The sequence below is a fragment of the Rattus rattus genome, chromosome 4, assembly GCF_011064425.1.
Source record: "Rattus rattus isolate New Zealand chromosome 4, Rrattus_CSIRO_v1, whole genome shotgun sequence".
Classification (NCBI taxonomy): Eukaryota; Metazoa; Chordata; class Mammalia; order Rodentia; family Muridae; genus Rattus; species Rattus rattus.
Genome location: NC_046157.1, coordinates 106,403,377 through 106,430,082, shown reverse-complemented (window position 1 = coordinate 106,430,082; position 26,706 = coordinate 106,403,377).

Here is a 26,706-nt window from a genome sequence, read left to right as displayed (position 1 = left end):
AGTAAACCAGAATATAATCTCAATAACTGACTATTTTCTTTATTTTCTTGAGGAATAAATTTTGAAAGATATACATTTTTAATTTTTTTCTTGCATGGGAGCTGCCAAACACCCTATGATCAATGTCTGTTCAATGAGTTATTAGCAGAAAATTTTATTAATATTGGGGGTAGACTTTCCTGAGAATTAGGGTCAGTGTCACTGATATCACTCTTTTTTTTCCTGTCTATGGAATGCTGACTGGGAGCAAAGCAGCATTTCTGAATACATTGCTCTAACAATGTGAATCCAACATCAAGAAAAACCCCAACCTAACCCTTCCTGGCCTATATCTGCCTCTCTTCAGAGAGTGCATGTGATAAAATATTTATTAATGACAATTATGAACTGAGTGGTTTTTACTTATTGTTGAACAAATATGTAAATTCATATCATTCTTGCATTTACAATTGGCAGTTTATTAGCCAATATCATCGCAGATAATGTTAATCTCTATATTTTATTATGAAAATAAAGAAGCCATGGAGAGAAAAGGCTTACTTTTCAAGTGCGTGGATGGATTTAAGAAACCAGTGGAAATGGTTTATAACAGATATTTGCAGCCCCATTGAGCTTAGTGCCTCATTTCAACACTGTTAGCAGCAGTAAGAACAGCAAGTGTAACCACTCAGTGACTATTATGGGTTCTTGCATTTCTAAGGATCCAAGTGAAAATCTCAGTATCTGGAGTATCAAACAATATGAAAATTAGAAAATGCACTAGTAGTATAGTATGCATTTAAATGCTTTTATTTATATGACAAAGACATGGACATTGTCACAATTAAAATGTCTTAAAGAGCCTGTATGTGCATCAGTGGTTGCCAAAGTTACAGTCCCTCAAACCACCAACATTCTTCTGGGAAGGCACTTACAAACTTTTGGGTTGGATAACCTTCCTTGTGTCTTTTAATCTCTTTTTTTTTTAAATTTTTTTTATCTTTATTAACTTGAGTATTTCTTATTTACGTTTCGATTGTTATTCCCCTTCCCAGTTTCCAGGCCAACATCCCCCTAACCCCTTTCTCTCCCCTTCTATATGTCTTATTTAAGTCTAGATAAGTAGACACTCCCAGGTTGCCTTTTTATGGTTGAGGTAAAGATTTTATTGTGATTTGGGGGACAATTCTTCCAAACTTCAATGTTTTGTACTTAACAGAAGTCTGAATATAGTACCGTCTTCTAATTATTAATGCATAATAATTGACTGAAGTCCAACAATGCATCCTATGCTCAGAATCAAGTGAAAGTAATGCTTGGGCTTGCTTTTGGACTGTTACATCTACCTATCTATCTTCTCTCTAGGTCTCTCTATCCTTGGATCTAATACCTCGATCTCTGCTACTTGTTTTTGAATCATGGAGTTACATCAGTCACTTCCTCCAGGTTCCTGCCCTGAGTCCTGTGACTTCTTTCACTGATGAAGAAACCCACAAGAAAAACTAAACCTTCTCATCCTGGTAGGTTCCTTTGGGTCTCAGTACTAGCTCTAAAACTAAGAAAATGGGCCAGTGACAGCATGCGCTGACAAATGGTGGTTGTCGGAAAGTCTTACTACAGGAATATGCACATGCAAATATTACAATAAGTGCATATCAGCGGAGAAATATTTGAGGCAATGTGAAAGTATAGATAACAGAAAGTGAGGCAAGATGAAACATGAATAATAGATAATTGTAGCAGTTGGGCAGAATCTAAAATTCGTTACACTGTCACACAGGGTAGGAACAAACCCCAAACTCGCCAGGATCTTCTCAGGTACTTTAGGAAACTGTAATCACTTTTAGTTGAACAGGCGTCTAAATTTTATTCAAATATTTCTTGAAATGATAAAAAATTTAGAATATTCAAAATATCTCATTATTTAGTGTAAAAAATTATTTGGTTATCTTTTTATATAACTAATTCTTCATAACTTTTAAAACCAAGTCTAGACATGTCAATAAAGTTTATCTCAAACCTGTTTTCCTCGGACCACTACTTTTTATTTGTGCATACAAGCCTTAATCATTACATCTAGTCAATGGGAGGTAGATTTATGATCTTTAGTCTGGATCATTTTGACTCACCACTGGAGTTCTTTAGCATTTGTTCTTTTTGTCACTAGATGTTCTCTGCTTAAAACATCCATCTATTACTTCCGGAAATATCTATATTTTCTACCAAAGACAACCTAGTGTAGAGTATAATGTATTTGTTTTATTTATTTATTTATTTATTTATTTATTTATTTATTTATTTATTTATTTAATTTTGTTGTGAAGTTTAAATATTCCTGCTTCAATCATGAGAATACTGGGACTTTAGTTATGCACCATCATACAAATGCCAAGAAGATTATTTGGAAAAGAAGTTGACAGTTATGTGCTTGCAGTGTGTGCTTATATGCATATGTGTGTATGTTTGTATGGTTGAATGGATGAGTGTGTGTGTGTTTGTGTGTGTGTGTGTGTGTGTGTGTGATTTTTATTATATAAATATCTTGAGACACATAAAGTACATTAGATTTACTCACATGGCCAAAAGTCTCTTTCAGTTACAATTTTCTTCCAAATTTTAACCATTTGCATATTTTTATAACTTTATCAATACATTGATTTTGACTAATTATCTTCAAATATGGGGATATTTAACCTCAGTAAGTGATGGGTTGTTTTCTAGCTCTTTTGTTTGCTTTTACTTTGCCAAATTTCATTTGCTAAATGTTTCATGTAATTTACTTCAATAATTTCAAAACAATGTGTGATGCTGAAAAAATACCGTATAATTGTAAAATAACCGTTAGTGGTCTAGCATTTATGAGGTTCCTAGGTTGCATTCTAGTACCACCACCCATGCATATGCATACACATGCACACACACACACACACACACACACACATACATGCACATGCATACACATGCACACACACACAAATGCAGATCTCATTCATTGTCAGTTTTCCTATTTTAGAAATTGTAGCGGAACTTTTTTGATTCATCTGCAGTTAAATATTTACATAGAGACTTAGGAATGTTTACAGGAGCTTAGGCCTTGATCTTGAACTACCACACAGCTAGTTCACCTAACTCAGCTTTATTATCCTAGCCGACAACCTGCCACATGGCTACCTCTCTCTCAGTCAGGGTACATTTAGCCACCTCTATCTCTTGCTGGCAAACCCCACTGCCTCCAATTCTTCCTAAATTCCCTCCTTCCCTTCCTTGCCTTGCTATTGACCACCAGATATGTATTAAGCCAATGAATAGGTGAGAGAGGAAGAGTGTTTACAATGTACTGCAGCAGGTGATGATCCATAAAACTAACAATACCAGAATCCAGCCAGTCCTGAGCTCTCTGCCTGTACAGCAATCAATACTTGAATATACAGAGAAACCAGTCACACAGTGCACCCCAACAGGAAGTTAACTTCATAGTATGAACACAAGCACATATTAAATGCGATCTCTAAAATTGTGTAACTTTAATTATTAAAGCATTCCATGTACTCAACTTAGCCTACTGATGCATACTGTGAATATATATGCACCGTTTGAGGCTGGGTGGTCTTAGTTCAAGATTATTATGGGAGACCTAGAAAGACCTAGAAAGAGAACCTTAAACATGATGACATGTAGACATACATGCAACAAAATACGCACAAGGAGCCTAAAGGACAAAACCAATAAAATTATATTAAATATATAGAATTGTAAAGATTAATAAATTAGCTTAAAGACATTAAATTTTGTTTTTTCTCACTATAAAGGAGAAAAATACTTTCAGAAGTAAATAATATAATCATATATATGAATAAAAAGTCACTAGTAATTGTATATAAAGATGACTATTAGTTTATAAAATATCTGTTTATAAAATAACATTGACAGCTAATATAATTATGTAGTTCTAGAAAGAACATATTAAAGATAAAAGAATTGTAAAAATATTCAACTTCATTAAGGAAATGCATTGAAAATATATATTGAGGTATGATTTCACACATGGTAAATAGGGCAAAATCAAACACATTATTTGTTTTTAAGTATGAGGTTATTCTATTTTTAAATCAAGTTTTTCAGTATCTGTGACTTATTATCTTATAACTTTTTTTGAATTTTGAATACCAAGCCTCATCTTGGCCATTCTCACATAGGGTCATCACTCTAATATTGATATTTTTATCTGTAGCTATTTGATAGCTGTTGAGGAAGAAACATTCAGTCTTTTGGAGGTTCAAAATATTTTCAAAGACAAAAACCTTTCCATAAAAAAGAAAATGCTAGACTCCCTTCTCTTATCCATGCATCACCCATCTTCCCTGAATGCTGAGTCCTCTGGGGCACCACAGCTGCCCTGAGCTACTTGCTAACCCCCATGGTAGACCTCTATTATCCCACCACCTTTCCAACCGCCTTTATCAGACCTGAAGATCCAGGAGCATAAAGGTTAGACTCCCTCCCACACCCATTTCCCTCCGGAAGGAGTTTTCATGGAAAACCCTTGCTGCCCTGAGCAACCTGCTAGACACCCACTCTCTTAACACTTCTTATCCCAACTTCCTCAGACTTGCTGATCTGGAGCCATACAGCACAAGGATATGCTTCAGTGGCCTGATACACTAGGATCACTGAGGTTAAGGCTCCTCCCAATATATACTACTATAGGAGCATCCAGGAACTAGAGCCACGCAGGTGGCTAAAGGTGCTTGAATGAATCTGATCAATGAAAGCCAGGCCAATATTACTACGTTAGAGTACAACTACCTTACCCAAGCCCCGAAAGTCTTAGCACAACTGAAGCACAGGAAAATGACCTTAAATCTAGTTTCATAAAGCTTTTAAAGAGGAAATGAATAAACCCCTTAAAGAAATACAGAAATTTACAAATGGGTAGAGGCCTTTAAAGAGGAAACAAATCTCTTAAAGAAATACAGGAAACTATAATGAAAACATATTAAGGAAATAAATAAAATTGTTCAAAAATTAAAAATGGAACAGAAACAACAACAACAAAAGAAAACCATAAACTGAGGGTATCCAGGAGCTGGGAAACCTAGGGAACAGAACAGGAAAATAGATGCAAGCGTCACCAACAGCATACGATACATCGGAGAGAGAATCTGAGGCATAGAAGGTACAACAGAAGGAATTCATACATAAACCAAAGAAAATGTCAAATCTGAAAAATTCATGACACAAAACATCAGGACATCTAGGATTCCATGAAAAGAGCTAACCTACGAATGATAGGAATAGAAGATAAAGGGTCAGAGCTCCTGGTCTGTGACCCCTGCTACCTGTATAGAAGAGGACTGTTACTGTTGGCCAGAGGAAACACAGGGGAATCCCAAAATACCAAGGGTGTTGCCGAGGTTATATGGTGTTTCCTACTAAATGACAATAAGACCACCTTGCTGAACTAACACCACCAGAACTCATTTAAGAGGGAGAGCTTGAAATGGTGCCTGATGACAGAGATAGTGCCTTCTATAGTCAGCATACTGGCAAATGTTCTTGGTATGGTAGGTTTCTCTGTGCTACTAAAGGAGAAACATGAACACTAAGCCAACTACAAACCCTAGAATTTATAATAGTGTCCTGCCTGCAACATATATTAGAGTAGGTCCCCCTCTCAAGGCCTGTCCCCACCCAAGTACTTCAAGTCTCTGCAAGGCTAGCTGCTTCCTCTCTGACTGAAACCAGACAAGTCAGTCCAGGTAGAAGAACATGTCAGCATAGAGCTTTAGGGATAGTCCCTTATTTCAGTCATCAGGAACCCACATAACGACCATGCTGCACATTGGCTACATATGCATGTGCAGACTGAGGTCCAGCCTGTGTAAGTTCTTTGGTTGGTGGTTCAGACTCTGAGATCTCCAAAGGTTCTCAGAGGTTCCAAAGGTTCAAGTTAGTTGACTCTGTTGGTCTTCTTGTGAAGTTCCTATTCCTTTTGGGGCCTGCATTTCTTCCTCTTACTCTTCAGTAAGAGTTGCCAAGCTCTACCCACTGTTTGTCTGTGGGTGTCTGTCTCTTTCTGAATCAGCTTCTGGGTGGAGCCTCTAAGAGGACAACATGCTCCCGTCTGCAAGTATAACAAAATATTAATAAAGTAAGTAATTGGTGCTTGCCAATTGGATGAGTTTCAAGTTAGGCCAGTTGTTTGTTGGCCATTCCCTTGGTCTTTGTTCCCTCCCCACTGCCTATATTTCTTGTAGACAGGATAAATTTTGGTTGAAAGTTTTGATGGTCGGTTAGTGCCTCTAATGTTACACTAGGGTCCTTGCCTAGCTATAGTGGACGGCTTCTTCAGGTTCTATATTACCAATGTAGTGAGTCACAGCTAAATTTATTGATTCTTTGGTGCATCTTCTAGCCCAGGTCTTCCTGGTTATGTGGAAGGATTATATGAGGGAGTGAATGGGAAGAAGGCAGTAATCAGTATGCAAAATGTATAAGTTAAAAAATAGAATTAAGATAAAAATATGATACTATTTTGGTGGGACAGAACTTATGGGAGTAACCATCAATTAATCAATTTGTTTTGAGGGTCATCCATAAGACTGAACCCATACTTGATGCTAACTGGGTAATCAAATATCTGAGAATACATCATCCAGGGACCTAGGAGAAAACCAAATCCTACTGTACAAAATTAATAAATGTATTAATTCTGTACTCATGCATTAGTGTTTTGCTCAGCCATCATCAGTGAAGCTTTCTACTGGAAAAAAAATACAGAGATACACAGCCAAATAATAAGCAGAAAATATGACATCTCAAAGCACTCAAACCTGAAAGGGATGTCTTCATCCTATCCTCCTTCTAAGGTCTCAGGGAATCTTGCAGAAGAGAAGGCAGAAGTATAAGATTCAGAGGCATAGAAGACACCAAATAAACAAGACCATCTAAATACAACACAACTAATAAAAATATAATTCACAGGGATTGAGGCAACTTGAACAAGGCTCTCAGAGGTCAACATCGTTTGGGATCCTAGAGATGAAAGGAGACGTCAACATGTCCCATTCCTAGTACAGGCGCTATCTCTGATTGAAAACTACTTAAAAATGCAAAATTTCCTTCTTCACGGGACTGCTCTTAAGGGTAGTTTGCTCGTCCAGATGTAAATGGCAAACAGAAAGCATACTTAGTAGCATTAGATTCCTTGTCTTACAAGGTCATGTCAGGGTTTTTGGTTTGGTTTAGTTTCGCTTATTTTAACTTTATTTTGTTGTATTTTACTTCTCTATTATTCACTCTGCAGGTTTTGTGTAATCGCTATGGTTTCTGCTTTTGTGTTCAAATGGGATTCCTATATGTGTAAGCAAGTGTGCCTTTGCATCTATATCTGTCTTGTGCCTTTTCCTAGGCTGTCTTCCTCTGCTCTTCTTGTTCTATTCTAATTTGTTTTCTTCCTTTACAATCTTATTATATTTTATCACATTTTATTTTACTATTATCCCCTAAATGCCTGTTTGTTTTCCAATGAAATACAGCCAAGGAATGCATCCAGATGGGAGGGAGGGATATGAGGAACTGGGAGGAACAGAGATAGAGAAACAGACAATGTAGGCAATGCTGTAATTAGAATATTTTATATGAAAATAAAATCTCCTTTTCACAGAAAATAAAAATGTAACAACAAACAAAACCAACACCAAACAGTTGGAGTTTTGCCAAGTTCCAGATAAGTAAAATCAATTGAAACAACTGAGGGAGAAAAATGGACTTTATTTCCTGGGGATACGGTTACTGCTGATGTCAGGGTTGTTTGCAAGGTTTTTAAATATTTGAATAAAAACCTGTTTAAATGATCTGGAGAGCAAATGAATTAATGTGATAAAAATCTTAAAGTAAATTGGAGCTTTCACGATCAAGTTTATTCAAGACAGCACAAGTGGAAAATTATTTAATGGCTTTTCATGTCCAATGATTCAAAGAAAACAAATTATTTCAATTTATGACTACAAAGTCAACCATTTATTTAAACACAGCCGGTTTTATTAAAAATGCAAGCTACACGGTCTGATAAAAAAGGCAATGATAATGGTTTCAGCATATTTACACCAGAAAGAGTCCACATTGGATTCTTTTCTCAAATATGGTGGAACATTCTAGTATTTGCAGTTATCAAAGATGTATATTCCTGGATATATACCTAACACTTAAGCATAATAAAATAAATTCTTATAATCTATTTTTGTCAATATATTTCTATAGCTTTTTTGAAATGCAAGACAATGATATTTTTCTGCTTTTTATAAAGTAAATCTAAGAATAAATAAGAGTAACATTATTTGATATGAATTAGAGGTCTGAGGTTCTGTTTCTCAGGAAAAAAGAAAGAATTGTGATGTCAAATACACAGAGCCAGTTACAGCTTAGTGTAGGCTACATAGTGAAATCTGGCCTCACAGAAGAAAGGAAAGAAGGAAGAAAGGAGAGAGGAAAGAAAGGAGGAAAAGGAGTCCAGATGAGAAATAACATGTGACACATGTCTATCTGCATCTGGGTGATCTTGGGCAATAAGAATTTTTAAACTTCTACTCTTTTAGTATAAATTTCATGATTATATTTTTCTTTACAGCTAAATAGTATTCCATCACCGCCACACAAATACACACACGCACAAAGACACACACACACACACACACACACACAAACACACACACCACATGAATAATGTAGAAATGTAAAAAACCATGGAATAAAAGGCTATAAATTTGACTAGATATAGATATACAGATGCACACACATATATTTGAATAATGTATAAATGTTGATAAATGATAAAAGGCTATTAGTTTGACTAGATATAGATAGAAATAGAGATATAAATAGATATAGATATATAGATAGATAAATAGGTATAGATTAGATAAAGATAGATATAGATATACATACAAACACACACACATATACGAATAATGTATATATGTTGATAAATGTAGAATAAAAGGCTATTAATTTAACAGTGACAGTGAATGGACACGGAATGAGGGAGCGGTCTAGAGAGGGTATGGGGTTCGGAAAGCGAAGAAGAAAGTGAAAAGTGTTGTAATCACATTTTGATGAACAGTATATTTAGAAATGAAAAAGAAGAAAGAAAAAAGAAAGTACAGGGATGTTCAAACAACATACAGGTAGCAGTGCAGAGGAAGGGTGAACTTGGACCATCCGATGCACAGGGTGGCTCAGCTGCCCAGGAATGGCAGTCTTTTTCACATCGTGTCTGTACGTGTTCCTTCTCAGGTAGGCTTTTCTCTGTGATGTACCCATGTCTTTGTGCTCAGTTTCCTATGTTTTCAGTAATGGCGCATAGATGGCACAGAGCAGCCTCCTGGACAATCTCTACAACCTGACCCTTTAACTCTGAGAGCTACAGCTTAGACTTACATTTCCTCCCCCATATTCCTGTGGCAGAACATGGACAGCCTGTTGTATCCCGTCCCATAGCACATCACTAACCATTGCCACCTGCTGTGATGCTGTGGAGTCTCCTTTCAGAAAAAGCCCCAAACTCCCTTTGTTGGAATCTATCAGGGAGGCGATGCTGGTGTCTTAACAAATCCACCTGCATGTCTGGCAGAAAAGAAAAATCTTGAAAGCTGAAAACTGTTTGCTAGTTCTCATAAAGTAAAAGGAGTAGAGTATAAATATAAGATAATAGAAATAAATAAGATCGTTAAAGACACATAGATTGGCAGTTACAGTAACCCAGATGGAAGACGCTTCAATTAAAAGACGAATTAAGGTGTTGGAATGACGGCTTAGTGATTAGGAACATACATTGAAATTGCAGAGTTATTAAGTTTACTCTCAAGCAACCACATTAGATAAGTCACAATTGTCTTACTCCCACTTCTAAGATATCCAACCTCTACAAGCATCAGTGGGCATACAGGCACATGCAAGGACACACATATTCACACAAAAATTGTAAGTAAATACATACTTTCTTGATGACAGACTAAATAAAATAGCCAAAAATTTATTGATGAAAGTATACTTGAAAGACAGTCACTTAAAATATAAAGATAAAGTTAGGAAGAATATTGGACTGAATATCCATCATGAATGGCTAATTTAAAAACTGCTAGTGTACAAGTATCAAGTTTTTCACATTGTCTCATTCATCACCGTTGTCATCGTCTTCATTTGTGTGTGTGTGTGTGTGTGTATGTGTGTGTGTGTGCTTGCATGCACTAGTGTGCCATAACATGTATGGAGATAGGACATATGGAGATTTGAAGACAGCTTTGCAAAGTTGGTTCGTTCTTTTCACCTTTGTATAGGTTCCGGGTATCGAATTTAGATTATCAGGCCAGCATGGCAAGTTTTTCTAGGCTGAGCCATTTTCCTGGCCACTACATTTATTTCCTTGTATTCAGTACTCAGAACTTTTAACTAATTTCTTGAACTATACTTTTGAATCTGTCGGTGCATTAAGTGTTTTATCTTTAGAATTAAAGCAAAAGTAAATGAGTGATTTCCAAGGGAATATAGTTTTCTTGTCTTGAGTAGGCAGCACATTCTGACCCACTTCAACAGTGTTAAGTTGCCATTCATATTTAGTGAAGTTGTAAAAATCATAGTGTTGCGAAGACTTCCTATTTCAAAGAACTTTCCATTCTTTAAATATTTCATTGTTTTCAACTTTCTGCAAGTTAAAGATTTAGAAAGTTGGATGTACTTCAACATTCTTGCTTTCAACATGATTAGTTTTCTCTGCAAGGAAGGACATTTTGACACTAGGATATTTCTTCTCAGTGTGTTTTTAAGGCACTGCTTCTCAGGGGCCCTGCTTGGCTCCAAAGTCCCAGGAATCCTCCATGATTAATTTGGGCTGATGAACCAGGACACCAAGGTCCACAGAACTGAGATAGCTCACAGGGTAACTAGATTTTCTGTGATTTTTCCCCCTATTCATTAAATTTGACATTTCTGAGATGGAGTGTGATTTACAACCAGTAACTTTACAGGCTATGGAAAATGAGATTCCCGAAATGTATCAGATATCGTCAGAAAAGTGAAGTGAACCTAGAATGCATACAGGCCAAGCCAAATCTTTATAGAGAAAGTAGTTTTGGGATTGGAAAGGGCTCAGATTATAATCCTGAACAGTGTATTCTATAGTCTTGATAATTAGAGTCTGACAATCATTTGGAACGGAGGATTCATTTTGCGTATATGCCTTCCACCTAAAACTGTTCAAATAGAAAATGTGGTGAATTTGTTCTGTGATGTTGGGTTTTTTTCTTCATTCCCATGCAGTGCTCTCACTGGCCTTGTCTTGCTGACTGTAGTATAGTACTTTATAGGCAAAACTAGGGGAGCATTTGCAAGTGGGTGCTCTCTCATTCCTTCTCTTACTGGCCTGTTTGCTTCCTGCTGCACCAAAAGACTGAGTAGCTTCTATGATCCCATTCTAGTATAAAGCGTGTTATTTGATTATTACAGGAGTCTAGATTATATAAAGGAAGTTGATTAAAGGGATTGCTTTAAAATTCCTTCTGTTTACTCAAGTTCATGCTGTTTGAACTTGATTCTTTAGAATTATGTTATACAGACAAGTAATTTAACACTGGAGAGTGTTTTGTTAAAAAAATATGCCCTTTCAAAGATGAAGAATTTATCATTATGAATGACCTCTTGATTACTCTCACATTAGAATGACATCTGTTGGAGTAAGTAGAAATGAAACTACATAGGAAAAAATGTATACAACAAAAGTATATTAACATGAAAGACTTAAATTATATATTTCAAAATAGGAAGGGAGTAAGCTCAGATAGCCAAAGTAGTTTCTAGAGAAACAACTGCAGAGGAATCACAATAGCTAATGTCAAATTATATCACAGAAAAATAAAAATAATGCAGCATTGTAGTGGCACAAAAACAGGCATGTGGAAGAATGAAATACAGCAACTAATATAGAAGTAAGCCTGCAGGGCTACAGGTATGTTGTTTTTGACAAAGATGACAAAAATAAACAATGAAGAAAACTGTCTTCTACAGATGATGCTGAGGAAACTGGAGAGGCACCCACCACCTCTGTAACCTGCATTGATTTAATTCAAAAGATTTAAAACATGAAACATAAAAAGAGAGAAAATGCAGCAAGCTATGCCAAGTATAGCGAAATGGGATGGAAAGGGTGTTAAAAGCCTCTGGACAAAAATGGAAACAATTAATTGAATGAAGTAATAGTCTATATGATAAAAAAATAATCTATGTCAAAAGTCATTGGGCAGGATTAATAACTATAACACATAAAGAACTCAAAAATCTTAAGGTAAACAACATAACATAATCTACAATATGCTGGTAGACTGAAAACCCAGTTCTCAAAAGACAGAGGAGAGATCGATGTAAACATGAAAAATATTCAATCACAATAGCAATTATGAAAATAAAAATTAAAACTATGAAAATTCTATTTCACTCTGGACAGAATAGAAACATTCCATTAAAATAATGCTGCAGAGAAGGGAATTACTTTATAATTTCCACTGTGGGGAAATAAAGTTGATCTAGGCACTATAGAAATCATATGGAGGTTCCTCATAAAGATGTAGGGCAGTTACTATATATCCATTAGAGCAGCTATGAGAAGAGTATTGAGATTAGTATAAGAGAGATAAGTACATATTCATGTTTACTGAAGCCAAGTTATTTGAGTAGCTAAATTTTAATATCAGCTCTGGTGCTTGTCCACAAAAGAATAGTTAGAAGAAAATATGGCTTCTTCAATCCTTCCTTCCACAAGACTCCCCAAGCTCTCTGCCTAATGTTTAGCTCTGGGTCTCTGTATCTATTTCTATCAGAAGCTAAATGAAGCCGCTCAGAGGACAGTTATGCTAGGTGCCTGTCTGCAAGTATAAAGTATCATTAATAGTGTCAGGGGTTGACTCTCTCCCATGGGATGGGTCTCAAGTTGGGCCAATGGGGATGGGGGCTGAAGGGGTCAAAGACACAAGATCTACAGCCCATGGGGCTCACAGAACCTGAACCACCAACCGAAAAGCATCCTTGGGCCCTACACATATGTAGAAAATGTGCATCATGGTCTCCATGTGGGTTTTCTAACAAGTGGAATGGGGGCTGACTCTGATTTTGTTGCCTTCTTTGGATCACTTTCTCCTAGCTGGGCTGCCTTGTCTGGCCTCAGTGGAAGAAGCTACATCTAGTCCTGTCCCTACCTGATATGCCAGAGTAGGTAGGTACCCATGTGGATGCCTTCACTTTTCAGAGGAGACAGGAAAGGGGGAGGGTGCATGAAAAGGAGACTGGGAGGAGAGGTAAGAGGGGGAACTGCTTTATGGATATATGTAAAGTGATTATGTAAATAAACTAATGAAAATAATAGTTACTGTTTCAAAGTGGTGCAAGACTAGAAAACCACAACGGAGCAAGCTCTTTTGGAGAATTAGATCGGGATATAAGACAGACACACTGAGTTCATTCAATAAAAGAAAGAAAAGGAAGGAGGAGAAGGCAGAAGGAGGAGAAGGAGGAGGAGTAGGGGGAGGAAGGAGGAGGATAAACAGAAGGAAGGGGAGAAAAGGGAGGAGGAAGAAGGAGGAAGAAGAAAAGAGGAGAAAGGGGAGGAGGAGGAAGGGAGGGAGGAGGAGGGGGGGGAAGGAGGAAGAAAAGAACATGTGAACATTATTATTCAGGACAAGCCCTAAATTCTTGAATAGTTGGCTAACAAAGAAACACACTCCATTTTATTTGCTTCCCTTCCTTTGTTCTGTTTTGGTTTACTTTGATATATATTTGCTTATTGGGTTTTGTTTTGTTTTCTCTCTCTCTCTCTCTCTCTCTGTCTCTCTCTCTCTCTCTCTGTGTGTGTCTCTCTCTCAGAGAGAGAGAGAGAGAGAGAGAGAGAGAGAGAGAGAGAGAGAGAGAGAATATCATGTTGTTTGGGAAAGGAAGTGAGGAAGGTTCTTTGAGAACTGGAGAGAAGAAAGTGTGTTATGCGACAGACTTTTATTCACCCCATAACGGAAAAAAGGACAGAAAGCAAATACTATACCAGTGTTTACTTTGGGAACCAATATATTTGTTGGTGTTTGTTTTTTGTTATTGAAGTTTATTAAGCAGAATGTCACTGATGGGGAATATCATCTGAAAACCCACCATGGGTGATAATTCCAGAAAATCATCAACATTGGAGCTTTCTATGCAGGCTCTAGGCAGCTCAATTGTCAGAGCTTCCTCTTCCTATTGTAGTTTGCCTGGTCAGAATCTCCACCTGTTTAACTACTTTTTAATGCTATTGGTCAGGGCTACTGAAGAATGTTCAGGTATTCAATGACTATCCTCTCCGGATGGGGATATATGTGTTTTAAGGGAATGTTGTAAACTGAGAAAGATGCTAAACAAAAGTCAGCGTCTAGTTGGGAATATGTGTACGTATATGCAGATGCCCAGAGACTTCAGAAGAGGTATCAAATCCCCTAGAGCTGGGGTTACCTGTGACTGTGACCTGTCTAACAAGACGCTTGAACTCAGGCGAGAGCTGCTCTCATCTTTACTGCTGAGTCAGCTACTACCACAGAATTTTATTTAACTGTAAAAAAATAAAACTATGTCGTTTTCCAGAAAATAATGTGTAATACTTTAACAAAGTAGGTCAGAGATACAAAAAGAAGTATATAAATATTTTCTTATTTAGAACACACACACAAACACACATACCAACACGCTCACAGGAAGAAAATGATAAAGGCTGGGTAGAAGTTTAATAAATGCTAAATGCTATACTTGAAATAAATTATTTGAATTCCAACACTATATACAACTAATAGACTAATAAAACATTGGAAAATATATGAATAATTATAAAACTTAAACATTAAATATTTTCTTCAAAAAGCATTAAAGGCATTTTTTAACTTCTTGCTAATTAAAATGTTTAATTTCCTTGTATTGGATATTAATCAGAGCATTTTCTAATTAGACATTTTTAATTACGTGCTATTTTTTTAGAAACATAGTTAAGATGTTAATGTTTTCATAATAATTAAGTTATATTAGGAAGAAGCCATAGATTTAAACCACTAAATATGTGTATATAGAAGTCAAGTATTCACTATACATAAGTGACTTTTTTAACACCAGTCTAAAACTAACTTTAAAAGCAGGTAGAAAAGCTTCCAATTTTAAATACTATAAGTATTTATTATAATTTTACATTATTATTATTTTATGAGTTTTAATATAAAATTTTACTGACATTTCTTTCTTTCTTACTTTTAGGGTTATATTGTAAGTCTCGACCTGAGTCTTAATTAGCAGGAGACTACTGTGAATGAGATGTGAGACTAGAGATCGATGCAATAGCAAGAGGATAATTAATCTAGCAAACTGGGGTCTGCCTACTTCACGAGGAAAGGGGACCCCAAAAAGTTCGTTAGTACAGTTTTATACATTCCATAAAGGGCAGATTACAGCGATGGTGATTAGGCATACGGGGGTGAGCTCAATCGACCTTCTTTAGGTTGCTACAAACAGGGCAGCATTAGGGTCCTTGAAGTGCATTCCTTTAGATAAGGTTGAGATAGTCCTGCTGTGAGGACAGGGCTCCCTGGCAACTGGGCATTCCAGGAACTGCGCCAGACAAGATTGGTGTACTCCCTCCTGGATGGGAGGGCTCTCTGAGGCTGGTGGAAAAATACCAGCTCTCTCAATATAATAAAATAGTTTTATTGAGAAAGAAGGAAGTGGAGAATACTTGTCTTCTTCACCTGTAATCACAGAACCTGGGAGGTTGATGGAGAAGACTTTCCAGGAATTAGTAGTCAAATTGGATGTACAGGAGTTCCATGGCAGCCTTGGGTTCTGGGACATTGTCGAGAAGAAGGAGGAGGGGGAGGAGGAGGAGGGGGAGGAAGAGGAGGAGGAGGAGGAAGAGCAGGAAGAGGAGGAGCAGGAGGAGGAGGAACATCAATAACATCAACATAATATAAACGAAAAATGGACAAGTCAAATATGGATTTTATATATGATCAGACTATCTCATGAATCAACTATGAAAAATCACTGATGCTACCACTTTCTTAATTGTCAATTTAGCAAACGGTGGTTCCTTCTATGTTCTTTTCCTGATATCTCAACCTACATTCTGAGAAAGAATAGTTGGGGGAATGCTTTATATTTAAAAGAATAGTGACAAATTTAGACATTCTGGTGAAAGCATTGTTTTCTTTAATCAGGAATCTTAGAAGAATGGGGATAGCACACTTACTGGAATAACAGATACATCTATCCATCAATCTATCTGTCTATCTATCTATTTATTCATTTTGTGTCCCCAATACTGTCCCCTCTTGGTCACATCTTACAAAGACCATCTCCCCATCCCCCCTCACATTCTCCCCTGAGAGGTTGGGGCTCCCCTTGGTATTCCTTAGTCTTGGGCCAACAAGTCTCTGCCAAATTAGTTACAGTCTGTCCCACTGAGGCCAGACAAGGCAGCCATATTGGGTCATTGATACATAGATACTTTTAAATCTACTCACTGATAAGTGGATATTAGTCAAAAAGAAACTTGGAATACTCACAATACAACTCACAGAACATGTGAAACCCAAGAGGAAAGAAGATCACACCAAAGTGTGGATGCTATAGTTCTACTCAGTAAGGGGAAGAAAATAATCTCTGGGAAGTAGAGGGAGAGGAGGATCTGGGAGAAAGACAGGAGGAGGGAAGGGGAGCCAGTTCAGATATGGGAGGAGATCATGAGAAGTACAGAGGGTCAGGAATTTGAAAGTAGGTGTGGAGCAGTGAGGGAGGGAAACTGGGGTAGCGACTGGAAAGTCCCAGATGCCAGGGACCCAAGAGGCTCTCTGGACCAAACAGGGAGGACTTTAGCTGAAATACTCAACAAAGGGGAGAGAGAACCTATACAGACCATATCCAGTTGAGGGATAGGGCCACCACCCACCTCAAAAGTATTAATGAAGAATTCCTCCTGTCAAAAGGAAATGCAGGGACAGAGTGGAACAGAGACTGAAGGAAAGGCCATTCAGAGACTGCTCCACCTAGGGATCCATCCCATCTGCTGACACCAAAGTCAGATACCTTGTTGATGTCAAGAAGGGCATACTGACAGGAGCCTGGTATGGCTGACCAATACAGATGCAGATAGACTGAGCATGGAACCCCAATGGGGAAGCAAGGGCAAGAACTCTAGGAGCTGAAGGGCTTTGTATCCTCAATAGGAAGAATGACAATATCAACCAACAAGACTCCCCCACCCCAAAGCTCCCAGGGAATAAATCATTAACCAAAGAGTACACAGGAGGTACCTATGGATCCAGCAAGACATGTAGCAGAGGATTGACTTATCTGACATCAATGAGAAGAGAGCCCCTTGGTCCTGTGGAGGCTCAATGAGCCAGCGTTGTGGAAGGCTAGGCACTGAGGTAGGAGTGGGTAGGCAGGCGGTGGAGCACCCTCATAGAGGCAAGAGGTGAGGGATGAGGGGATAGGGGGCTTGTGGAGGGGAAACTGGGAAGGCAGATAACATTTAAAATGTAAATAAATAAAATAACCAATAAAAAAGTGAAACTGTTTCATCTGATACTAAGACTCCTCCTGTATTAGTATTCTAGTTGTAATCCAATAGCACGGGGATATGATCTAATTCTGATCTCAATGATAGCATTGTACAAAGGCCCTAAATTTACAGTTTACTTCTTTTATTAATATGAAAAATTCTTTAATTGAAAATGATAATACAAAACTTATATTATACAAAAAGTAAAACAAGAGACAGCGATGAGGATGTTTTGTCAAAGGAATCACTTTTGCAACCTAAAACAATACCCTTATCAAACTGGACAGAATTGCATCCCATGTCTTATTAAACCTATCTCATTATGGTTAAGTCTTGCCTTCCATAAGTTTACTTCTTAGTAAGGTCTCGGTTTGAGAATTATTTCCTCAACTTCACATAGAGACATAGGAATAAGACCATGTACTTAATAAAGTAGAGAGATTAGCTTATACTTATGGAAGATGAGAAATGTGTTATATGGCTTGGTCTTTTGGTTTTTGAATTAGATCTTAGCAAGGAATAAGAAATAAATATCTTGTATATATGTGCATGTGTTTGCACAAGTCAGAGAAAAATACAAAGAGACAGAAACACACAGATAGACACATACACACACACACAGAGAGAGAGAGAGAGAGAGAGAGAGAGAGAGAGAGAGAGAGAGAGAGAGAGAGAATTTATCTAATGAACTTTTCAAGGTCCTATCTCTTAGCCCTGTAGTGCAGAATAAATTGACAGAAAAACTTTAGGCGAACACATTTAAAATTGAAAGAAACATCATCATGTAAACTGACTTGAAAGAAACATCATCACGTAAACTGACATATTGTGTGAAATAAATAACTAAGCACCAGCCCAGCTGCATTCATGGTTTGGAAAACAAAGTGAGCCAATCTGTCTGTCTTTTTATTAGAAAAGATGATTTAATTTTCTTTAAATAAATATCAAATGTTAGTGAGTGGAAAATGGTTTTGAATTGCTTAATATAAAATATAGTTTCAGGGTTTTTTCTCTTCTCTCAATGTGCAGTTGCAGGGCAGATGTGTGTGTAAATGTGTGTGAATGTGTGTGAACGTGTGTGTATGTGTGTGTGCATGTGTGTGTGAATGTGTGTGTACATGTGTGTGAATGTGTGTATGTGTGTGTATGTGTGTATGTGTTTATGCGTGTATGTGTATGTGTGTGTAAATGTGTGTATGTGTGTGTACATGTGTGTGTATGTGTGTGTATGTGTATGTATGTGTGTGTGTATTGTGTGTATATGTGTGTATGTATGCAGAGCATAGTTTTAGTGGTATAAGAAATTATAAGGACTATAACATAAAACTTTAGATGCATAAACTTATTATACACTAAATAAATAAAGCTTGTTTGCTTTCAGGAAGCTAGTGAAACTGTGTGCTTTACTGTGCACTATTTTTCTTTTGTAGAGCAATGATTTCTTTCAATCACAGAAATGTCCTCAAACAAATAAGGTTATAAAGAAAACAGACTTGTACTGAATTATTATGGTTATATGCATCTTTTTTTCTGTCTATTTTCCACCCACTAATATTTGATTTTCCTATAGAAAAATTAAATTACCTATTTTCTAAGGAAAAGAAATACAAATTGGCGTTCTTTGTTTTCTGAGCCATGAACATAATCTGACCGGTGCTTTGTTATATCTGTGATTATTAGTAGCTTACATTGCATCAAAATGGATTATATTATTTTCTCTGAAATTGGCAATCATTCTAATCAAAATAGTTTATGTGTGCACTGATGAATAAGTTAGGCAGAGATCCAAAGAAAGTACTTGCTGGTCCTCAAGGTGAACTTGAATGTCACATATATTGTCCAGGAAGGTAGTTTCCTTGTTAATCATCTCTGGCATTTTGCTTGCACACATATTTAAGTGGTGGTAGACTGGATAAAGCAATGTATCACCCTGAACAAAAGTTCAGAAAAATGCTCTTAACCTACTGCACTCACTCCTCTCATGACTCCATATTTACTCAGCTGGGAACACCCACTGACAATTTACAGCAACATCCAGCCCAACAGTAATGCTGTCCTCATGTCAGGGAGATCTTTTTTCTTTAGGCTTACTTACTTTTTTTATTGGTTGTTTTATTTATTTACATTTCAAATGTCTCAGATCTTCAGGACCAAAGGAACAGAAGTTCTGCTGTGAGGTTGTGCTTCTCTGAAATTTCTGAAGCTTATACCCATGAACTCTCTCTAACATGGCTACCTGAACATGAAGTAGCTTAGTTGGCCTCTTTAGTTTTTATGATGTTCTAACTAGGGCTACTACCATTGCTGTAGTGAAACAGTGGCCACAAGCAAGTTGGGGAACAAAGCATTCATCTGTCCATTCACACCCGTAGTCTATCACTAAGGAAATCAGGAGAGGAATTCAAACTGAGTGGGATCCGGAAGACAGAAGCTGATGCAGAGGCCATGGAGGAGTGCTGCTTACCGGTTTACTTTTCACTTTTATATGTACATATCACACACACACACACACACACACACACACACACACACACACACACACACACATACACACACACGCACACCCAGTGTGACTCCATGGAGGAGTATGCCCCTATACTTGGCTGCTTCCTCCTCCTCCTCCTTTTCCTCTTCCTCCTCCTCCTCCTTTTCCTCTTCCTCCTCTTCCTCCTCCTCCTCCTCCTCCTGCTCCTCCTGCTCCTCCTCTTCCTCCTCCTCCTCCTTCTCCTCCTTTCAGAAAAGCATAGCAGACTAACACATTTTTGGTGTCTGTTGAAAAGCTGTAGACTAAAGATATCTACTTGAAGTTTTTCATTCTGTATTTTATTTACTTCCAAACATTTTAAGAAAGAAATATGTTTGCCCAAATATGAAAAATTGTGAAAATGTGCCAAATTGATTAGATAGACTAGAAAAATTGTAGGAACTAGTGACTCTTCTAGATCGCTCTCTATGATTTACTTAGCCTGCTTTCTCATAGCAGCCAGGACGACCAGCCCAGTGTTGGTGCTAGCATAATGCACTGACATTCCCCAATTAATTACTAATAATTAGTAACTGATGTAAAAACCATCCTACAGCCTGATTTTAAGAAGGCATGTTCTCAGTCAAGTCACCTCCCAGCCAGATGATTTCATTTTTATCAAGGTGACATGAAAATACCACAAATATATAGCTACAAAGGCTGAATTTCTAAATTTATTTTAAATAAGCATTTCTATAATAGCAATATGATAGAAAACTACTCTTTGAGCTACTAACATTTAGAAATATATGAATACAAAACACTTTTTATTGAAAATGCATTTTTCCTTCTACAATACATTCCAACCATAGTTTCCTCTCCCTCCAATTCCCCCCTCTATCTCCTATCTATATCTCCCCTCTCTCCCACATCCACTTACGTTGAATCTCCCTTCAGAAAAGAACAGGCCTCCAAGAGACGACATCCCAAACAAAGCAAAGCCAGATTTAACAAGAAAAGGCAAAATGCCTCCTGTCAAAGCTTTGTAAGTCAACTCAACAGAAAGAAGAGACTCAAGAGCAGCCAAGAGATTCAGAGAAACACCAGCTCCCACTGTTAGAAGTCCCACAAAGCCACTAAGCTAACAGTCATCTTATAAATACCGAGGACCCGGGACAGACTCATGCAAGCCCCATGGTTGACACTGCAGTCTCTGTGAAGCCTTATGAATTCTGATTAGCTGGTTACTTGGCCACGTTCTTCTGGTGTCCTCTAGGCCCTCTGACTCCTACAATCTTTCCTTTCCATCCTACAGGGGTTTCCTGATCTCTCAGTGGAGGATCCTGATGGAGACCTCCAATTTGAGTCTCTACGTAATGTCTGGCTGTGGGTCTCGGGACGGTTCCAATAAAAGGTGCTCTGTAGGATACTTAAAGAATCCTACAGCTTCAGAATCCTTCACCTACGATCTATTCTGCCTGAAAGATGTTCTGGGACAATGATGGAACGAAATTTGTGCGAGTGGTCAACCAATGTTTGTTGAGAGGGAGAACAGGTCCTCCACAGCCTTGATGGAAAGGCACCAGAGACTAGATAACCCAGAGACTTAAGGTAGAACCATAAATAGTAAATAAATAAATAGCCATGGAAATTCCTAATGACACTCTGCTTTGCTCAGAGATTGGTGCCGTTTCCGGCCTCTATCAGAATAAATAGTTTTAAAATAATACATTTTCTCTAATATCTATATCGAATCAAATTGGGAAAATAGTGCTATTAGGCAATCTAACAAGTAATGTTTAGTAACTGTGATCTGTCAGACCTGAATACAATAATGAAATTTCAGGTTCATATCAACAATGTTTTCCTATTATTCTTGTGAATTCTCAACTAGTGGGCATTATTGTGGTTTGGCATGCAGTAAGGTCTCAGGATACCTCCAATTAAGTCTACTTCTTTACTCGCCAAAAAGGAAATCTATCGAGATTATAAAATGTATTATATAGAATGGTAAATTGCAATGTATAAACATGTTAAGAATTAAGAAATAGCATGCTCATTTAGTAGGAAATTATCCGTAGTTAAATTATGGGCAGATTTATTTAAACTCATTAAGTATAATGCAGACACTTAAAATATTTACCTAATATTTGAAATGTATGAAAGTAAGCAGGATAGTAGGATGCATGCAGAACTATAGAATAATTCTCTCCAATAAATTGGATCCTCTATATGTATTGAATAATTTTCAAATATTATTACCTCAGATAAGTAAAAGAAATTACTCCTTTTAATTCTAATCTTCATAATAACAGAAGGGTTTGTGTACGAACCTTTCTACTTATTTTCTTCTGTCTCTTGGTTTTTCTGATTCAACCTAGAAATCAGCATTCTGTATTGCGACTAAAGACTTTTTGTCATTCTTACAAAAGCAATTACCAATAGCTCTTCTATTCCCACTCTAAATTCTCATACGATGCCAAAGTTTCTGTCATTTTTGAAATGTCAAGAACTAGCTCCAAAACGCTAAAATAGCATCAAAATATTCCTGTTTTCCAAAACGAATCAAATAGCTATTAATAAGGTAATTTGTTGGTTAATATAGTCTAACCAGGAATTTGTGAACACTAGGGTAAATAACATTTGTAAAAGCCAGTAATAAGGAGAAGGGGAAAAATTCATCCTGACTACTAGAAAAATGGTTTCATTTATAAAGTTTTAAACAGTATTTTTTAATTTTACCTTACATTGGCTTATGACACACTCCAGATGCACTGAAAATCATTTAGGCACTAATTACTTGCAAAGTATCCCCACTGACCTGTGTCTCAGAAGATGGCTGCATCAGCTATGACAGTCATTGTGGGTACCAATAATGTTCCCAGCTCTGCTCATCCTTTTTAGCATTTCATCTCTCTTTAAGATAAACTTTCCTTCTGATACTCAGACCATAACTCTGAAACCTAAGGAGAAATATGTAACATTTCTAGATAACTCCAGTGATATTCTACATCAAGGCATTTGATTAAGGTACCTTCTACTCAGGTCAGAAAAATCATTTTAAATTAACCTATGTTACTAAGAGTGCTACACAGAAAACCTTTTCAGGGGAAACATCCTCTACTAAATAAGAATAATTTTGAAATGAAAGAAATAGAATAAAAGTGGCTAAATCTACCAATTTTTGATGCTCCCTCCCACCAATGCTACTTTAATTTGTTATGATTAAAAGTAAATTTCATTTCATACAGTACATTCTGACCAAGATTTCCCCTCTCTCATTGAACACCATCTAAAAACAGAGCCGTGTGAAGATAATTTTGAGTTCTTCTGAGAAAACTCCAAGAAAATTAGTCTTGTGACCTCAGTTTCTTCAAAACACGAAATTGTTCTTGGAAGGTGTTTTCATGTTCCTCCCAGATTTAGAGAACAGGAGCGAGTTTACTTAAGATTACATATTACAGCAGGCTCGTGTAATTTGTTTATATGCCTTGATAAAAAATATGGTTTTTGCCATTGTGTGGCTTGCCTACCATGTGAAGTTTGTCACATATGGCTTTTCGTATAATTCTCTCCTTACAAAGCAATCAAGCCAAAGAAAATGGAAAGAGATAATAGGCAAGATATTCAGACACAAACAGAAAAAAACCCATAAATAAACAAAATTGAAAAAATATACAAAGGGACAATGAGGAAAACAAAACAAAAAAAAACACCCAAACAAAGTAACACCAGTAAAAATGTCCAAAAAAATACCCACTGGGTTTCCTTTCTATTGTCAATCTTCTGTTGCTCATCTGATCCTATATTTATGTCTATCCAATTTTGCCACACACTTTGGTGAATATCTTGTTTTGAAAAGCTGTGTATATGTGTGCTTCTCTGTATGAATTATAATATTCGTGTGTCATAGGAAAACCTCAAATTTCAGTCTCTGCATCCTGTCTTCTTTCTGTCCGTTTACACTGTCTTCTTCTTTGAAAGGGCAAGAGTCAGTTTGCATTAGGACTTTTTCTCATCAACACATTTTTATCCTGATTATTTCTGTAAGAATACTGTTTTTCCATTTTAAAAATATTTTCCATTATATATATGAAATGAAAGATATATAATGAAATTATGTATGTATATATGATTATACACACACACACACACACATATTTGAGACACTGATTTTGTTTGTTTGCTTGCTTGCCATTGAATTTATCATGCTAGCTAGTCCATAAGTATCCAGAGACTCTCTTGCCTCCTTCTCCCATCTTACTGAAGGAGTACTGGCATTATTGGTGTATTTTTACAACATCTGGCTTAACAAGTGTTCTAGGGATCTGAACTCAGGTCATCAAGCTCCTTGGCATATACTTCATACCATGAATCATCTCTCAAGTCCAGAATACTCCTTTAAACCTAAACCAGGATCTCTCCTAATGATCAATGTATACAGACATTTCTCAGTCATCCTTAATTATCCATCATCTCATGGGAACAATCACAAAGAAAATGTAAAAGTCGTTACCTTCTCTACAAACAAAATAATGGCTTCCATTTGCTAACGTCAAGTATGTTGACTTGTTTTTGCAAGGCTCATTGAATAGATCACAGGGGTTATAGTACTGATGGCAGAGCCCCAGTGTAGAAGGGTGGGCTCAGAGATATGAATTGCCCAGAGGTAGGAAACTCAAGATAGTTGTATTCACGCATGGACTAGAGACAAATTCATTTATTTCTTCATCGCAGATTCTTTCTATAAATTCAGATGGATATTCACAACAACAAGAAAGTTTAAAAGAAATCATTAACAATGCATTTTTATGCTTATTCTTTGGATTTAATGAAATTATTACATTGAAATATAAATATCAGGATATTTACATTAGAGCAGGATTAATGAGCTGTACATGATTGAATTTATTTTATACTTAATTTCCTGAAATTGTTTTATACATATTTCCACAAGACTGTCTGCAGTGACTAAATTTCAGATTTTGGATGCATTTTGTTAAACTTAGCGTGTAATCAGGCGTCTGAGACATATCAGGCTTTAGGTTTGTAAAGAATGGCCACAAACAAGATTTCCACATTATTTCTTTAATGAAAGTTTGCTTTACAGATAATAGTGTTTACAAGCATCAGGTGATTTTTTAGTGCAACATCCTTCGAAACATCCTTCGAAACATATTGTTCTTTTAGTCAACAAGACATCTAACAAATATCAAAGGCAAGGTAGAAACCACAGCTTGGGATAAAATAATTCAAAAAACAATACAATCATGGGTAAGGATTATGTATTAAATAGATTCTGTGTGTGTGTGTGTGTGTGTGTGTGTGTGTGTGTGTGTGAGAGAGAGAGAGAGAGAGAGAGAGAGAGAGAGAGAGAGATTTAGTACACCCAAATTATTTCATTTGAGAAATCACCATATAATAAACCTGATAATCTCAGAGCATTGTGAAGATAAACTGACGTCAGGTTTATAAGCATTCACTCTCAGCACTGTCTTAGCATCTTCATTAATATCTGCTGACACATAATTTTCACAGAAGCATTGTTACTCTTTGTGCCTAAATATACTATGAATATAAATGGTGATTATTAACTTCATGATTAGTGGCATTTTGTATTTTTCAAGTTGCAGATTATTTTATACTCTCAGGTCTAATGGTGCCTTTTGAAACTACTTCACGATACATAGAAGACGTATTTTTACAATCTAATTTACACATGAGATGGTTGTGAGTGCCAAGGATAAAGTTATTCATCTAGTATTACGTCTTTAGCAAACAGGGTCATGGGCTCATACTTCTTCTGCCGATATCCTTATAGCTCATAATTTTATTTATTTTAACTTTCAAATGCAAAAGCAAGGTATTTAACAGTCTGTGAAAATATAAGCTATTACCAAGTTCCAGTAAAATAGCTTTAGCACATTTCATATGAAATATAGCCACCACTGTAAATATATCAAGTTAATCAAATCATAGGAATAAATGAATATACTATTGAAACTTCATGAGGATAAACATTTTTAAAAATAACCCCTCCTTAAATCATACTCTTTCTACATCATAATCACCGATGCTAAGACTGTAGTACAAACTGCTATAACTATTCATGATTATACTTTTCTGAGTCCAGGGTTTCAATTTGAATAAAAGATTTCCCGATGAACGAATGGTAGGCAAATATTTGGAATATGTGGTAAGGGTTTGTTTTCACTTTCAGAAACAGGTGGACCAAGGCTTGCTATAATTTTGCCTTCTGGATGCAGCATTGCAGAAAGCCTTTGGCTTTCGTGAATGGGACTGATAAAGCCAAAGTTGAGTCTTGTGGAGATGTGACGACTAGTGAACAACAATCATGTCTGTGGGTTTATGTACGTGGGTGTGCTTTCTATAGGTCAGAGAAACTAGTTGTTGATGGATAGAGAACTCTGTCTCTCATAAGAGCTCCAGAAGTTTTCACCATAAAATAAATGCCTCATTGGGATCTGACAAGGCTTTACAACTCAATTCTAGAAGCAGACTTTGACGTTAAAAGAAAAATTATGAAACCCTAGAGTATAGTTTCTCTAGTTTACACTTCTAGCAGTGAACACTTGAAAACAATTTAGGTATACTTAAAGTTAAATTGATAAATTGATATAGTCTAACATAGTGA